Genomic DNA, 14852 nt, shown 5'->3' with positions numbered 1-14852 from the left:
CTCAAGCTTCATCTGTGTTGTAAAATATGATAGAAAGTCCTTCTTTTTAAGGCTGAATAGTATTCCATTGTATGTATATTGTATATACCACATTTTTTATCCATTCATCTATGAATAGACATTTAGGCCCATCAATGGACATTTAGGTTGCTTCAACATCTCAGCTACTATGAATAATGCTGTAATGAACACAAGTTTGCAAAGTGACTTTGAGATTCTGTTTTCAGTTTTTTTGGAAAGATTACAAGAAGTAGAATTTCTTGATCACATGGTAGTTCTATTTTAATTTTTTGAGGAACCTTCATACTGTACTCCATGATTTTACAATGCTACCAAGAGTGCACAAGGTTTCTAATTTCTCCACAACCTTACCAACGCTTGCTACCTTCTGGGTTTTGTTTTTTTTTAAATACTAACTACCTTAACAGATGTGAGATAATATCTCATTGTAGTTTTGATTTACATTTCACTGATAATTAATGATGTTGAGTATCTTTTCATGTACTCGTTGACCATTTATATCTCATCTTTGGAAAAGTATCTACTCCAGTTCTTTGCCCATTTTTAATAAGGTTATTTTGTTGTTGAGCTATGAGAATTCTTTTTATACTCTGATTATTAACCCCTAATACAATACACAGTTGGCAAACATTTACTTCCATTCTGTAGGTTGTCTTTTTACTTGTTTCTTTTTCTGCACATAAATTTTTAAGTGAGAGTTATCTCTATTTGTCTATTTTTGCTTTTGTTACTCTGCTTTTGTTGTCATATTGAAGTCATTGCCAATTCCAATGTCTTAAATCTTTTCCTAATTTTTTTTTGTCTTATAGTTTCAGGTCTTATACTTAGGTCTTTAATCTATTTTGAGTTCATTTTTTATATAATGTAAGAAAAAGGTCAAATTTTATTCTTTTGAATGTGGATATAGTTTTCCCAATGCTATAGATTTAGGTTTATGAGGAGGTTTTGGTTAGACTGATGAATTTGTTGAAGAGACTATCCTTTCCTCATTGGGTATTGGCATTCCTGTTGAAGATCAGTTGCCCATATATGTGTGGGTTTATTTCTGGTCTTTCTATGCTGTAGCATGAATTTTTATGTCTGTCTTTATGCCAGTAACATACTCTTGATTAGTGTAACTTTGTAATATGTTTTGAAATAAGGAAGTGTGTAACCTCAGCTCTGGCTTTGTTCTTTTTTCCCAAGATTGCTTTGGTTATTTTAGGTCATTTGAGAATGCATACGAATTTTAGGATGACTATTTCTGCAAAATGAAATACCATTGTGATTTTACAAGTATTGCGTTGAATGAATAGATTGCTATAGGTAAGATGGACATTTTAACAATATTAAGTTATCTAATCCATGAATACAGGATGTCTTTTTATTTATTTGTGTCTTCTGTAAATTCTTTCAGCAATGTTTTGTAGTTTTTCATGTATAAGTCTTTTGCTTCTTAGTTAAGTTTATTTTTAAATACAGTGTTTTCTTTGAGGCTATTGTAAGTGAAATTATTTTCTGAATTTTTTATTTGGATTGCTTATTGTTAGTATAGAGAAACACAATTGATTTTTCAATGTTGATTTTTCCCTGCAACTTTGCTGAATTTGTTTATTAGTTCTAACAGAGCACTTTGTGGAATATTTAAGTTTTCTACATGTAAGAGTATGTTATATGCAAAACAGATAATCTTATTTCTGTCATTTAAATTTTTATGCCTTTTATGTCTATTTGCTGCATAATTACTCTGGCTATGGCTTCCAGTATTATGTTGAATGGAAGTGGTAAGAAAAGACATAATTGCCTTTTTCCCCAACTTGGAGAAAAAGCTTTCCGTTTTTCACCATTGAGTATGATGTTAACTGTCGGCGTTTTGTATATGATCATTATTATGTTTAGGTAATTTTCTTCTATTCCTAGCTGGTTCTGTTTTTTAAAATCATTAAAGAGTGTTGAATTTTGTTGAATGCTTTTTCGGCATCAATTGAGATGATCATTTTTTAAATCCCATTAATGTGGTCAGTACTTTGATTGATTTTCATATGTTAAAACATCCATGCCTGTCATCCAAGTACTAACCAGAAACCATCATTCTCGGCAAACTATCACAAGGACTGAAAACCAAACACCGCATGTTCTCACTCATAGGTGGGAGTTGAACAATGAGAACACATGGACACAGGATGGGAAACATCATGCACCGGGGCCTGTCGGGGTAGGGGACTAGGGGAGGCATAGCATTAGGAGAAATACCTAATGTAAACGACGAGTTGATGGGTGCAGCAAACAAACATGGCACATGTATACCTATGTAACAAATCTGCACGTTGTGCACATGTATCCTAGAACTTAAAGTATAATAATAACTAAAAAAACCCATGTATCCCAGAGGTAAATCCCATTCAATCACAGAATGTAATCCTTTAAATTTCAGTTGAAGTCAATTTGCTAACATTTTCATGAGGTTTTTGGTATCAGAAATATTGGTCAGAAATTTTCTTTCTTTTTAGCATTTTTCAATTGTATTCATTTATTTATAATTGGCAAATAATAATTATGTATATTTATGAAGTACAATATGATGTACATTATAGAAAGATTCAGTCAAGGTAATCTTTCCACCTCACTAATTTTTCATTCTTTTGTGGCGAGAACATTAAAATTCTATTCTAGACATTTTAAAATTACAATCCATTATTATCCTGTGGTTTCTTTGCCTGGCTTTTGTATCAGGGTAATGTTGGTCTCGTAAAATGATCTTGAAAATATGCTTTCTGCTTAAATATTTTGGAAGAGTTTAAAGGATTGGCATTAATTCATTTTTACAATGTTTTTATTTAAATAGATTTAGGTTTATGAGGAGGTTTTGGTTAGACTGATGAATTGTATAGCGGTGAACTCAGATTTTAGTGCACCTATCATTATCTAAGTACTATACATTGTACCCAATAAGTAGTTTTTCATCCCTCACCCTCCTCCCATCCTCCCCACTTCTGATTATCCAGTCCCCATTATATCACTCTGTATGATTTTTCCATACCCATAACTGAGCTCCCCTTTATAACCAAGAACATGCAGAATTTGATTTTCCATTCCTGAGTTACTTAGAATAAAGGCCTCCAGTTCCATCCAAGTTGCTGCAAAAGACACTGTTTCATTCTCTTTTTTCTGGCTGAGTAATATTTCATGGTGTATATACATTTTCTTTATTCACTTATCAGTTGATGGGCACTTAGGTTGATTCTATATCTTTGCAATTGTAAATTGTACTGTGATAAACATACAAATGCTGGTGTCTTTGTGATATGACTTCTTTTTCTTTGGGCGTATAAGAAGTAGTGGGATTGCTTGATTGAATGTAGATCTACTAGTGTTGGAAGTTCTGGCTAGGGCAATCAGGCAAGAGAAAGAAATCAAGGGTATTCAGTTAGGAAAAGAAGAAGTCAAATCGTCCCTGTTTGCAGATGACATGATTGTATATTTAGAAAACCCCATTGTCTCAGCCCAAAATCTCCTTAAGCTGATAAGCAACTTCAGCAAAGTCTCAGGATACAAAATTAATGTGTAAAAATCACAAGCATTCTTATACACCAGTAACAGACAAACAGAGAGCCAAATCATGAATGAATTTCCATTCACAATTGCTTCAAAGAGAATAAAATACCTAGGAATCCAACTTACAAGGGATGTAAAGGACCTCTTCAAGGAGAACTACAAACCACTGCTCAGTGAAATAAAAGAGGACACAAACCAATGGAAGAACATACCATGCTCATGGACAGGAAGAATCAATATCATGAAAATGGCCATACTGCCCAAGGTAATTTATAGATTCAATGCCATCCCCATCAAGCTACCAATGAGTTTCTTCACAGAATTGGAATGTAGATCTACTTTTAGTTATTTGAGATGTCTCTATACTGTTTTCCTTAGAGGTTGTACTAATTTACATTCCCATGAACAGTGTATAAGTATTTTGTGTTCACCACATTCATGCCAACATCTATTGTTTTTTGACTTTTTAATAATGGCCATTCTGGTTGGGGTAAGGTGGTATCTCATTGTAGTTTCAATTTGCATTTTTCTGATGATTAGTGATGTTAATCATTTTTTTCATATGTTATTTGGCCACTTGTATATCTTCTTTTGAGAAAAGTCTACTCATGCTTTTTGCCCACTTTTTAATGACATTATATTTTTTTCTTGCTGATTTGTTTGAGCTCCTTGTAGATTCAGGATACTAGTACTTTGTCAGATGCATAATTTGCAAGTATTTTATCCCACTCTGTGGGTTGTTTGTTTACTCTAATGATTATTTATGTTGCTGTGAAGAAGCTTTTTAGTTTAATTAGGTAAAATCTACTTATATTTGTTTTTGTTGCATTTGCTTTTGGGGTTTTCATCATAAATTCTTTGCCCAGGGCAATGTTCAGAAGAGTGTTCCCTACCTTTTCTTCTTCTTCTTTTTTTTTTTTTTTTTTTTTTTTTTTTTTTTTTTTTTTTTTTTGGTTTCAGGTCTTACATGTAACTCTTTGATCCATCTTGAGTTCATTTTTGCATATGATGAGTTTAGGGATTTGGTTTCATTTTTCTACCTGTGGTTATCCAACTTCCCTAATTTATATATTTGTATGTTTTGTGAAATATCATTTGGTTGTAAGTATTTGGCCTTATTCCTGAGTTGTCTGTCCTCTTCCATGGGTCTATGAATTTACTGTTACACTAGAACCATGCTATTTTTGTTACTATACTCTTGCAGTATAATTTGAACTTGGGTAATATGATGCCTCCAGATTGATTCTTTTTGCTTAAGATTGCTTTGGCTATTCAGGCTCTTTTTTTCTTACATATTAATTTTAGAATTTTTTTCTAATTCTGTGTAAAATGAGTAAAATGATGTTGGTATTTTGATGGGAATTGCATTGAATCTGTAGATTGCTTGGTTCAATATGGTCATTTTCATAATATTGATTCTTCCAATTTATGAGCATGGGATGTATTTCCAAGTGTTTGTATAATTTATTATTTTTTCAACATTGTTTTATAGTTGTCCTTGTGGAGATCTTTCACCACCATGGTCAAGTATATTCCTAGGTATTTTATTTTTTTGTAGTTATTGAGAAAAGGATTGAGTTGATTTTTTTTTTTTTTTTTTTTTTTTTTTTTTTTTTTTTGAGACCGAATAGCTCTCTGCCACACAGCCTGGAGTGCAATGGCACGATCTCGACTCACCGCAACCTCCGCCTCCCGGATTCAAACAATTCTCCTGCCTCAGCCTCCTGAGTAGCTGAGACTACAGACGCCCACCACCACGCCTGGCTAATTTTTTGTATTTTTAGTAGAGATGGGATTTCACTGTGTTAGTCAGGATTGTCTCGATCTCCTGACTTCTTCAACTACCTGCCTTGGCCTCCCAAAGTGCTGGGACTACAGGCATGAGCCACCGCGCCTGGCTGAGTCGTTGATTTGATTTGCAGCTTTGTTGTTGGTGGTATATAGCAGTGTTACTGATTTGTTTACATTGACTTTGTAACCTAAGACTTACTGAATTTATTTGTTAGATGTAAGAGTCTTTTGTATGAGTCTTTAGGATTTTGTAGGTATAAGATCATATCATTGGCAAGCAAAGATAATTTGAGTTTCTCTTTTCCAATGTAGATGCCCTTTCTCTTGCATGATTCCTCTGGCTAGGACTTCCAGTACCAGATTGAATAAAAGGGGTGAAAGTCGGCATCATTGTTGTGCTCAAGTTCTTAGGGCGAATGCTTTTAACTTTTTCTTGTTCAGTATAATGTTGGCTGTGGGTTTGTTATATATGGTTTTTATAATTTTGAACTATATTCAGCCTATGGATATTTTGTTGAGGGTTTTTTAAAATCAGAAAGGGATGCTGGATTTAATCAAATGCTTTTCTTTGTGTCTATTGAGATGATCATATGGTTTTTGTTTATAATTCTGTTTTGCAATGAATCACATTTATTGATTTGCATATGTTAAACTATCACTGCTTCCATGGAATGAAAGCTCCTTGATCATGATGACTTTTTTTTTTTTTTGATATGCTCTTGTATTCAGTTTGCTAGTATTTTGTTGAGAATTTTTGCATCTATATTTATCAGGGATATTGGTCTGTAGTTTTCTTTTTTGTTATGTTCTTTCCTGGTCTTTGTATCAAGGTGATAGTGTTTTCATAGATGAGTTAGGGAGGAGTCTCTCCTTCTAAATCTATTAGAATAATTTCAGTAGACTTGGTATCAATTCTTCTTTGAATGTCTTGTAGAATTAGGCTGTGAATCCATCTAGCCCGGGGCTGCTTTTTTTTTTTTTGTAAGGAAGTTTGTTTTATTTTTGTTTTTAATTACTGATTCAATCTCACTGCTTGCTACTGGTCTGTTCAGGATGCCTATTTCTTCCTGATGCAAGCTAGGGGGTTGTATGTTTTCAGGAATTTATCCATTTTCTTTAGATTTTCTACTTTGTGTGAATAGATGTTCTCATAGCAGTCTTGAATGATCTTTTGTGTTTCTGTGGTGTCGAGTGTACCATCTCCATTTTCATTTCTAATTGAGTTTATTTGTATCTTGTTTGTTTGTTTTATTGGTTAGTCCAGCTAGTGGTCTATCAATTTTGTTTATATATTCAAAGAACCAGCTTTTTGTTTCATTGATCTTTTGTATTTTTTTCAGTTTCACTTAGTTCTGCCCTGATCTTTGTTATTTCTTCCTTTCTACTAGCTTTGGGGTTTTTTTTGTTGTTGTTGTTTCTCAAGTTCCTTGAAATGTGATGTTAGGTTGTCAGTTTGTGATCATTCTAACTTTTGGATGTAGGCATTTAGCACTATAAACTTTCCTCTTAGCACTGCTTTTGCTGTGTCCTAGAAGTTTTAATAACTTGTATCATAGTTATTCACTTTGAAAATTTTTTCAAGTTTCATCTTGATTTCATTGGTAACCCAAAAATCATTCAGGAGCAGATTGCTTAATATCCATGTAATTGTATGGTTTTGAAGGTTCCTTTTGGGATTGATTTCTGGTTTTATTCCACTGTGGCCTGAGAAATTACTTAATATAATTTCAACTTTTTAACTTATTGAGACTTATTTTGTGGTTTATCTTGTGATCTATCTTGGAGAATGTTTTATGTGCTAATGAGAAGAATGTATACTCTATCGTTCTTGGGTAGAATGTTCAATAAATAACTGTTCTATAAGTATTTGGTCTACAAATGCCGTTTGTTCTAGAGTGCAGTTTAAGTTCAGTGATTCTTTGTTGAATTTCTGCCTTGATAATTTGTCTAGTGCTGTCAGTGGAGTGTTGAATCCCCCATAATTATTGTGACGTTGTCTCTTGCTTTTCTTAGGTCTTGTAGTAATTGTTTTATGAATCTGGGAGCTCCAAAGCTTGCTCCCAGGTTCATAAAGCAATTATACATGTATGTTTAGGATTCTTATGTCTTCTTTTTAAGTTGATCCTTTTATCATTATATAATGACCTTCTTTGTATTTTTGTTACTATTGTTGCTTTAAAGTCTGTCTTATCTAAGAATAGCTATTCCTGCTTGCTTTAGGTTTCCATTTTTGTGAAATATCTTTCTCCACCTCTTTACCCTGAATCTGTAAGAATCCTATGTGTTAGATGTGTCTGCTGAAGATATAAAATATTTGGTTTGTAATGTTTTATATCCATTCTGCTAATCTGTATATTTTAAGTAGAGAGTATAGACCATTTGCATTCAACATTAACATTGGGACGTGATGTACTATTCGAATATGTTGATTGAACTCAGTGAGTTTGTTTTCTTCAATGTGCTATTGTTTTATAAGCCCTGTGAATTTTATTCTTTTATGAGTTTCTATTCTGGTGTGCATCGACCTGTTATGTTCACATTTAAAACTCCTTTTGCATTTCTTGTAGGGCTGGTCTGGTAGTAACACATTTCCTCAGCGTTTGCTTGTCTGTAAAAGATTATTTCTCCTTCATTTTTGAAAGTTAGTTTTCCTGGATACAAAATTCTTGGCTGAGAGTTGTTCTATTTAAGACCAAAGGTGGGAAAATAATCCCTTCTATCATAAAGTTTCTGCTGAGAAGTCAGTTGTTACTCTGACAGATTTTCATTTACAGGTTACCCGGTGCTTTTGTCTCACTGCTCTTAGAATTTTTTCCTTTACATTGAATTTACATAACGTGATGACTATATGCCTTGAAGATGCAAATTTTAGAGTGCATCTCCCAGGAGTCCTTTGAGCTTCTTGAATTTGATTGTCTAAATCTCTACCAAAGTCCAGAAAGTTTTCCTCAATTATTCCCACAAATAGGTTTTCCAAATTTTTTGCTTTCTCTTCTCTTTCAGGAACACCTATAGTCTTTAGGTTTGGCCATTTTACATAATCCCATATTTTGTGAAGACTTTTAATTTTCCTTAATTCTTTATCCTTATTTTTGTCTAATTGGGTTCATTTGAAAGCCTTTTCTTCATGTTCTTAAATTATTTCTTCTATGTTGTCTAGTCTATTGTTAAAACTTTCCACTGCATTTTCTAGTTCCCTATATGTATCTTTCATTTCTAGAAGTTCTGATTGGTTTTTTCTTAGAATATCTCTCTTTAGAAAATTCTTCATTTATATTCTGAACTTTTAAACAACTTATTTATGTTTGTTTTCACATTTCTCTTGTAGCTCCCTGAATAGCTTAATAATCAACCTTTTGAATTCTTTATCTGGTATTTGAAAGACTTCATCTTGGTTTGGATCCACTGCTGGAGAATTAATGTGATCTTTTGGAGATGTTATAGAAACCTGTTTTGTCATATTACCAGAATTACTTCTCTGTTCCTTCTCATTTGGGTACATTATAATTATTTTTGAATTTATTTTTGATTCAACTAGTTTTTTTATTTATTTATTTTTCCTTGAGGTTGTGACTTAAATGTTTATAATTTATCATCACCTAGCTTCAGCTCTGGATACTTGGCAGTGGCAAATACTCTGCATGAGTTCCTTGTTTATAGAGAATAATTGTGCGATGGCTTTCTCAGATGCTGGTTGTCGTAGCAATGTGCTGGGTGTGTGAGCAGGTTCATTTTTACCTGTGGAGTCTGTGACCACTGCTTGAGTTAACTTGCAGACTTCCACATATCTTCTATAAGTTTTTTGTGTGTTTGCCAAAGGACTTACATAAAATATACTAAGATAGGATCAGGAAAGGCTTCCTTTTATCTCCACTGGAATTCGGGAGTTCATGCATAGCTCTTCCTGATGCTGTTCTTCCTCATATATTCCCACCAGTCACTAAATCAGCTCCAGTACTGGGTAGGGTTAAGGCTTTCCCTTGTGGCCTGATTTCCTGGGTCACTTTTGGGTGTATGTGTTCTGGCAGCAGTCTCTCCCTCTCATGCTCTGGAGACTCAAAATCTTCCAACTGGTTCATGATGTAGGCTGCTGTCTGTCATTTTTTTTTTCAAAGGGTCTATAGTTTCTTTCAGTTTTTCTATTAAGTTTCTGTGTTATTTCTTGGGAAAAAGTTCACAGTATGAATATACACTACTTTGTCTGTCCACATGACAGACTCATTCTAACAATACCTCCAGTCTGGGATTAGCATTAATTCTCTTAAGGGTTTGGTAGAATATTTCAGTAAAGCCATGCGGTCCTGGGCTTTTCTTTGTTGAGGTTTTTGATTATCAATTCAATCTCCTTACTAGTTACAGGTCTGTTCAGATTTTTTATTTCTTCATGATTCAGTCTTGTTAAGTTATATGTTTCTAGGAATTTATCTATTTCTTCTAAGTTATCCAATGCATTTGAGTTGTAATTATTCATGTATTCTTGTGGTCTTTTTCCTTCCTCTGGTATCAGTTATAATGTCTTCTCTTGAATTTCTGGTTGTATTTGAGACTTCCCTCTTTTCTGCCTTGTTCATCTAGCCAAAAGTTAATCAAATTTGCTGATCTTTTAAAAATAAAATCGTAGTTTTATTAATTTTTTCCTTTTTTATTTATTACTTCTCCAATGTTAATTATTACCTTCCTTTTGCTAGCTTTAGGCTTTGTGTTCCTTTTTCTAGTTTTTGAGGTGTAAAGTTAGGTTGTTGATTTGAAATCATCTTTTTAAATCTAGGCATTTATCAGTATAATCTTTACTCTTCATACTGCTTTTGTTGCATTCTGTAAATTTTCGTATGTTCTGTTTTAGTTTTCATTTTTTTCAAGTTATTTTATAATGTTCCTCGTGATTTTCTCCTTGACCATTGGTGTTCAACACTGTTTTTACATTTGCACATATTTGTGAATGTTTCAGTATCCCATTTGCTGTTGTTTTCCAGTTTCATTCCAATGCGATCAAAAAGATACTTGGTATAATTTTTACCTTCTTATATTTGTTATGACTCATTTTTTGGCCTCAAGTGTGTCTACCCTGAAGAAAGTCCCATGTGTGCTTCAGAAAAATGTATATTCTACTGCTATAGGATGAATGTTCTATATATGTCTGTTATATGTCTGTAAGGTGAAATTGGTCTACAGTGTTTTTCAAATCCTGTTTTCTTATTGATATTCTGATTGTTTTTTTCTATTCATTATTGAATGTTGGGTATTAAAATGTTCTACTATTTTTGTGTTATTTTCTATTTTTTCTTTCAATTATGTCAATGTTTGCCTCTTATATTTGAGTGCTGTGACTTTAGATACATATATATTTATAGTTGCTATATCTTCCTGGTAAAATGACCTTTGTATTAGTATATAAAGTCCTCTTTTGTCTCTTGTGAAGGTTTTTTGACTTAACATCTATCTTGTCAGATATAAGTATGGCCACACTTGTTGTCTTTCAATTACCATTTACATAGAATATATTTTTCCAATCTTCTCATTTCAACCAATGTGTTTCTTTATATCTATGATGAGTCTCCTATAGGAATCATATAATACGATCTTGTTTTTTTAATATAGTCAGCCAGTCTATGACTTTTGATTTGGAAGTTTAATTCATTTACATTTTAAAGTAATTACAGATAGAAAATGGCTGACTATTGCCATTTTGTTTATTGATTACTGCCTGTTTTGTACTATTTTGTCCTTCTTTTGCTCTCTTGATGCCTTCTTCTGTGTTTTGGTAATGTCTCATATTGACATGCTTTGATTATTTTCTCATTTCTTGCATATCTTCTATAAGTTTTTTGTGTGTTTGCCAAAGGACTTACATAAAATATACTCATAACAATCTATTTTAAGCTGACAATTTTATCTATATTAAAAACTCTACTCTTTCTCATTAGCCTACCTTTATATTGTTATTGAAACTACAAATTATATCTTTATATGCTGTCTATCCTTTAACATAAATTTATATTTATAGTTATTTTCTGCTTTTGTCTTTTAAATTCTACATCAGAATTAAAAGTATTTGTTGCACTGCCATTACCAGAGTACAATATTCTATATATTTTTATATCTTTACCTTTACCAATGACCTTTATATTTTTATATGAATTTGTGTTGCTATTTTGTATTCTTTCATCTCAATTTTCAGAATTCCCTTTAGCATTTCTTGTAAGATAAGCCCAATGGCTAAGAACTCCCTCAGCTGTCATTTATATGAAAAAGAAAAAGTTATGATTTTTCTTTATTTTTGAAGATCAGTTTTGCAAGATATAGTACTTCTAGTTGTCATGTTTTGTTTTGTTTTTCTTTGCTTTGAATATATCATGATACTTCCTTCTGGCATGTAAAGTTTCCACTGAGAAATCTGCTGATTAACTTATGGGAGCTTCTATAAAAATGACAAATTGCTTTCTCTTGCTTCCTTCAAGATTCCTTCTTTTGGGTTTTTTGTTTGTTTGTTTGTTTGGGGTTTCTTTGGGTTCATCTTTGTAAAAGCCTTTAGACCTTCTTATATGTGGATAACCAATTTCTGCCTCAGATTTCTCTGTACCTTTCTCTCTTCTCCTTCTTGAACTCTCATGATGCATATATTGGTATGCTTGATGGTGTCACCCATAAGACCCTTAGGCTTTTTCTATTTGTATTCATTCTTTTTTTTTTTCTGTTCTGACTAGATAATCAAAATTGACTGCTCCTCAAGTTTACTGATTCTTTCTTATGCTTGATCAAGTCTGATGTTGAGCTTTTATAGTAAATTTTTTAATCCAGTTATTGCATTCTTCAGCTCCAGAATTTCTATTTGATTTTTTTTATAGTTTCTACCTCTTTTGATATTCTCATTTTGTACATTCATTGTTTTCCCAATTTTCTTTTATTATCTACCTGTGTTATCTTATAGATCATTGAACTACTTTAAGACAATTATTTTGAATATTTTCAGGGAATCCATAGCTCTCCATTGCGAAGGGGGATATCTAGTGATTTATTGTTTCCTTTCACTGAGGCATACTTCTATTTTTAATGTGCCTTATAATTTTTTCCTGAGTTTTGTGCATTTGTTAAAAAATCATCTTTTAGTATCTACAGACTGGCTTAATACAGGAGAATATTTTCACCAATCACCTGGCTAGAGATTCTGAATGCCTATGAAACTTTTTGGAGGGATACAATTTTTCTGGGTTTATGCATGTAATTTCCCAATTAGAGAGGCTTCCTAATTTCTTTTTTCACTGTTTATAAATCTCTTACTCCCTCTGGTGTCTGTATGCAACACTACAATTACTGCCCCACTACTTTCCTTTGTTCTAAGTGGAACCCAGGCATCCAAGGTATGCCAGTTCCACATCTGTGCCCCAAATATAGTGAGACAGATACCAGTCCTTTAGGCTTCTCGGAAAAAACTGGAACTTGAGATGCATGCTTCACTCTTCTCTCTCCCTCTTGTGGGGAATATCATGGCTAAGAAATATTTTTATAATTGTGCCAAGCTCTGACAGGCTCTTTCCGTAGTATTGCAGACCCTCTGGTGCTAGAGAGAATTACTTCCATGCTCCCTTTCTGTTAATGACTCCTAGCCATCCAAATCATGACAGTTCCATTAGCACTCCAAGTCATGCAAGAAAAAAAAGTATACTGGGTAGTCCCACAAAAGCCAGAATACTGAATGCACGTTCCACTTTTCTCACGACTTCTGCCTCCAAAGGAAAAGAAAGCCATGAGCTAAGCTGAGGTATGTCACCTTGGGGAGAAACAATTATGGTAAAGCAAAATGACTCTTGTTACCCATCTCAACATTTCTAGGCTTTGTGTTAACCTGGGATACAGTTATTCTATATATTGTTGTTAAGTCAGTATCTCTAAAAGAATGATGGCTGCGGCTTTCCATTCTGACATCTAGCTGATGTCCCCATCATCATGTTAGCATCTACTGTTAGACTATATTAAAAGTATAATTAGGAGAGTAAAGCAAGATGGCAGAATAGAAGCCTATATCATTCGTACCTTCCACTGTAAAACTAAATTTTTACAACTATCTGCACACAAGAAAGCACTGTCACAGGAGCCAAAAATTAAGTGAGCAATCATAGTACCTGGTTTTAACTTTATATTACAGAAAGAGACAATAAGGAGGGCAGGAGAGATGGTTGAATTGCCAATGGCATTACAATCCCTCAGAAGTGGCTATGTGGCAGGAAGAGAGAATCTATGCACTTTGGGGAGGGAAAGCGCAGCAACTGGGTGATTTTACACAGGATTTAGTGCTGCTCAGTCACAGTGAAGAATAAAGCCGTGCCAGACTCAGCCAGGGCCCATGCATGAAGGGAACATTTGTACCAGACCTAGCCAGCGGGGAATAGCCCATGCCTGTGGCCAGAACTTGAGTTTCTTGGCAAGCCTTGCCACTACAGGCTTAAGTGGTCTGTGGCCCTAGTTAAACTTGAAAGATAGTCTAGGACACAAGGACTACAATATGTAAGCAACTCCTAGTGCTAAGCTAGGCCTAGAGCCAATGAACTAGAGTGGCCCATGATTAGTGACATACCAGCTGGTATGGATAAAGGATTGAGCCATTCTTCCCCCCAAACCAGGCAATAAAGCATGCAGCAATGAAAGTGACTCCATCCTTCTGATTAAGGAGAGGGGAGTGAAGAGTAAAGAGGACTTTGTCTTGCCTTAAATGCCAGCTCAGCCACAGTAGGATAAGTCACCAGGCAGAGTTTTGAGGACACATTCCAGGCCCTAGATGGCAGACATTTCTAGACAAATACTGGACCAAAAGAGAACTTACTCCCCTAAAGAAAAGGACATAGTCCTGGCAGGATTTATTACCTGATGACCAAGGAGCCCTTGGGACTTGAATAACCAGTAGCAAAACCCAGGGAATATAACATGGGCCTTGGGCTTTAGATGTGCTGGCTTCAGGTGTGACCATCCACATTCCCAGATCTGGTGGTGACAGTGAAAGACTTCTGTTTGAGAAAAATAGGGAAAAGTAAAGGGGACTTTGTCTTATACCTTAGGTACCAGCTGAGCCACAGTGGGGAAGAACAGCAAGCAGGATCCTTGGGTACCCAAGTCCAGGCATAGGCACTTGGGGAGCATTTCTGGGCATGACCTTGGCTATGCGGGAGCTCATTTGCTTACAGGTTGAGTCCAAGGCCTGGCAGCACTCACCACAAGCTGACAGAAGGGCCTTGGGGATTTTAGTGAATACCAATGGAGGCCTGGCACAACAACCTGTGGATGAGTGATGGTGGTGGCCACAGAAAGAAGCTACTATGCCTTTGGAAAGGGGAGAAAAGAGTAGGAAGGACTTTGTATTATGGTTTCAGTGCCAGCTTAACTATAGTAGAATAGGACATAGAGTGCATTTCTAAGGTTTTTCTACTACAATTTCTGGCTCCCAGCAGCATCTCTGGACATGCCTGTGGCCTGGGGAAACTCACCACCATGAAAGGAAGGGCCTTGTGCAAGAA

This window comes from Macaca thibetana, chromosome X (genome assembly GCF_024542745.1).
Source record: "Macaca thibetana thibetana isolate TM-01 chromosome X, ASM2454274v1, whole genome shotgun sequence".
NCBI lineage: Eukaryota > Metazoa > Chordata > Mammalia > Primates > Cercopithecidae > Macaca > Macaca thibetana.
This window is presented reverse-complemented; position numbering follows the sequence as displayed.